The sequence below is a fragment of the Acomys russatus genome, chromosome 23 (genome assembly GCF_903995435.1).
Source record: "Acomys russatus chromosome 23, mAcoRus1.1, whole genome shotgun sequence".
In the NCBI taxonomy this organism is placed as follows: Eukaryota; Metazoa; Chordata; class Mammalia; order Rodentia; family Muridae; genus Acomys; species Acomys russatus.
In genome coordinates this window covers 6,739,247-6,742,767 of record NC_067159.1, presented here as the reverse complement: position 1 = coordinate 6,742,767, position 3,521 = coordinate 6,739,247, and positions in this window count along the sequence as shown.

The window sequence follows — 3,521 nt, the reverse complement described above, 5'->3', positions numbered from 1 at the left end:
TTTCCCCCCTTCCCCAGCTCCATCCATTGTCACTAGCCTCACAGATCTCTGGCCTCTCGGGAGGAGACCCACTAATTGGAAGTGGGCAGTGGGTAAGGACATTAGGAAATAGCATTTTGTGGGGGAAATTTTCACATAGTCAAATCTTTTGAGAAACACTGAATTAAAGAAAAGGAGATATCTGTTCTTAATGCATTAATACAGGTCTCCTAGACCAGGGCAAGGATGCCCCAAGTGTACTTGACAACAGAACAGCTTTCAACTGTGGCAGTATCTTAAGCAGCAATGGAGAAGGAGAGAAAGACATTGTGGAGGTGGGAGGTGGGAGGTGGAAGGCACATTGGAACATCTCAAAGCTATCTCAAGGGCTTGCAACCACCCACTCTCCGTTCATGTGCAACTGACCTTGGCTGGAAATCTCAACAGGTAGGTGGGGATTTGTTTGCGTAGGTTGAATGTGTGGTACAAGCAATTGTGTTTGTGCAGCCATGCACCCACACACATAAGCACAATTGCTCGCAATCAGTTCAAAGGCATGGACCTGGTTGGTTTTTATTACTTGGTGGTTGAGGTTTTCCCGTCATCTAATATTTGCTCAGGTCTCTTTTGGGGGCTCGTGGCGGCTGTAGCTTGTTGCCATAGGTGGCGGGAGGGCCGTATTGTTCTTAAGCCTAAGGTCAGTTGAGAGGATATGTGTTCTGACTACGTATTCTCCCCCACATCTTCTACCCTACCTACAGAGGGTATGTCGGAAGAGCCTTGAACTTCTTTCAACTTGACACCCTCTGTTTATTTTTTGCACCCCTAATTACCCTTTCAACTTGCCCCGGTTTATTTTTAGAGGTTTCCCATCCACCTCATTAACATCTTGCAAAAGCTCCTGTCTCATATTTCTACCATTTATACCCTTCATTAAACACAGTGGCCTTTGTTATCTCGGAGCAGGGGCCTCGTTAGGATTTAAATGGGACGACGACGGGAAGCTGCTGCCTAGCCGATTTTCAGGCTTGTCTTTCCTTTCCTCCAATCCTTTTGTTTGCCTTGGAGTCTAGAGCCCTGTCTCCCAAGGGTTCTCTCTGTTCTCTGTTTGGTTGTTCTTTTTCGTAATCAAAGGCTGAACAGAAGGAAGAGGCTCTGGCTTCTGGCTGTTCTGCTTTTGTCTTGTTGATTTGGGGGTGGGGCTGGCCAGGCAGTCCTCTTTCCTCCTTTCCCACCAGGGGTTATAAGGAGAGAGGTTGGCTGGGATCCCTCCCCTGCCTCTCCCCACCCCACCCCACCCCCAGCCTTGGCAGTCAATGTGTGAACCGAGTGGTGATACTTAATTAAATGCACACCAGGACCCAGGTCCCTGAGCCGTACACCTGCTGGTCCTCCCACCTCATCAGGAAAACTCTGCCTAATTACCTTTTTCCGCTGGCCCAGTTTGTATTCAAGCCTTCTTAGTAGGACTGGCCAGAATACTGAAAGCATCCTTCATGAGAGGGACCATATCCCAGGGACCACCCAGCAGAGTGAGGGAGACAGGCCCTATGGGCCAGAAGCTGCACTTTCAGTATAGTGACACAGTGGCCAGAGCCAGGTTTTCTGAGAAAGGTTAGTCTGTGATGGAACCTGTAGTTTGACCAGAGCAGAGAAAGCCTGGTTAGCAATCTGTCCTTTCTGCAGGGGCCCAGTCTCTTTCGTGAGACTTGTGATGTCCCTGGCAAGAGATGAGCCTGCCATCTGTGCTGCTGGCTCAGGACTGATGGGCATGGATTGTAGGAGCTCAGGTCTGTGGTGGCAGGAGGAAGCAGTTAAGATCCGACTTCTCTGTGTTGGAACCTTAGCTTCTTTCACAGCCTGGAAAGTTCCCTACTTCTCTTCCTCCCATGTGTGGTAGGACGATACTGAAGGAGGTAGCTCATGGGGTGATGGCAGAGCGATTGTAGTAATGTACGAAAATGGCTGGGCAAGGTGCCTGGTACCTCATCATCACTCAATAGATGGCAGCTGGTGTGATTAGTGTTATTGGTAGAGAGTGGCCATCCTGGCTCTAAGTGGCTTCTGGAGACCATAAGAGCAATGCCAATACTTGGAGAATTGAATATGTCCCTGTGCTCTGTGCAAGGGGCAGGACAGTTTGGGCTTAGTATGATGCTGCTAATTTGGTCTGTGGGAGACGTCATCTAGGCACTCTTCCTTAGTTTAGCGAATAGACATTTGTTAGCACCTTCTCGTGTCAGACACTTCAGCATGGCAGTATGGAGACTTCAATTCCTAAGAAGCTCTCTGATAGGAGAGACCCTATCTAGATTTTACTCTAGAGAGAAGATGCAAGCATGAAACTCGGAGAGGGACAAAAGTGAGCTCTTAGTTTTGATCTCAAAAGTATAGCTCTCTGGGCAGACACAGGAAGGATATTTGAGCAAGAACATGCTCTTAATTCTTTTTCCTGTTCCTGTACCAAATATTCAAAACTTAGTACTTTATTATGAAAACTAATTTCTTCAGCTCCTGGTTCTGGGGGCTGGATGTCTCAAGATCAGGCAGCTGCGGCTGAGGAGGACCTTCTTTTGTGTTATAATCTGGCAGAAAAGCAGGGCAAAACGGGTGACGCCATTTTATCAAAACCCGCCCTTACTTAGTAAATGAGCCCACCGACGTGAGAGTGAGCTCACTCCTGTGAGAAAGACACTCCCTCCTTGTGACAGCATCTCTCAAAGGACCCACTTAACCACACGACCACAGTGGTCACCAAACCTCACGAAACATGAATATCAGAAAGGACAGTCCATTTTCAGCCATAGCAAATGTGAAAGATTGAGTCCTGATGGTCAAAGGCAGGATGGAAGAGTGTTCTAGAATGAGGCAACAGTTTTTAGTGAGCTCCTGGAGAAGTGGAAATGCATGGGCGTTTGGAAAAGGTAGCCTGAGTGAAGAGAGGAAGGAAGCACACAGGGCTTAAGGGTGCTGTGTGTACATGCCACAGGGGAGGCCTAAGAAAGACAATACTAGATGTTTCTTCCAGAGAGATCACCAACTAGGACTCTGTGGATATAGATGGACCATGAGTCCCAACACTCTACTACTGGGAAAATCCTGTCAACTTGCCCCTATAGATCTGACAGCTTAATTTCAATCGTTTAACACGGTGGTTCTCACCCCATGGGTTGCAACCCCTTTGGGGGTGGGGTCACAGGGGTCCCCTAAGACCATCAGAAAACACAGACATTTACATGGTGATTCATAACAGTAGCACAATTAAAATTATTGTAGTAGCAACGAAAATAATTTTGTGGTTTGGGGGTTCACCACAACATGAGGAACTGTATTAAAGGGCAGCAGCATCAGGAAGGTTGGGAACCATTGCTCTAACACACTGTACTTGTTATTAATCATAATTCTATCCATCATCATTGACTCCTATGTATGGAAAGCGCTAAGCAGGGGAGAAAGGAAGTAGTCAGTAGACTAGCAGAGATCAGCAGACCCCTTAATAAACCCTTGCCATGCCCAGGGCCAAAAGAAGAGGCCCTGAACCA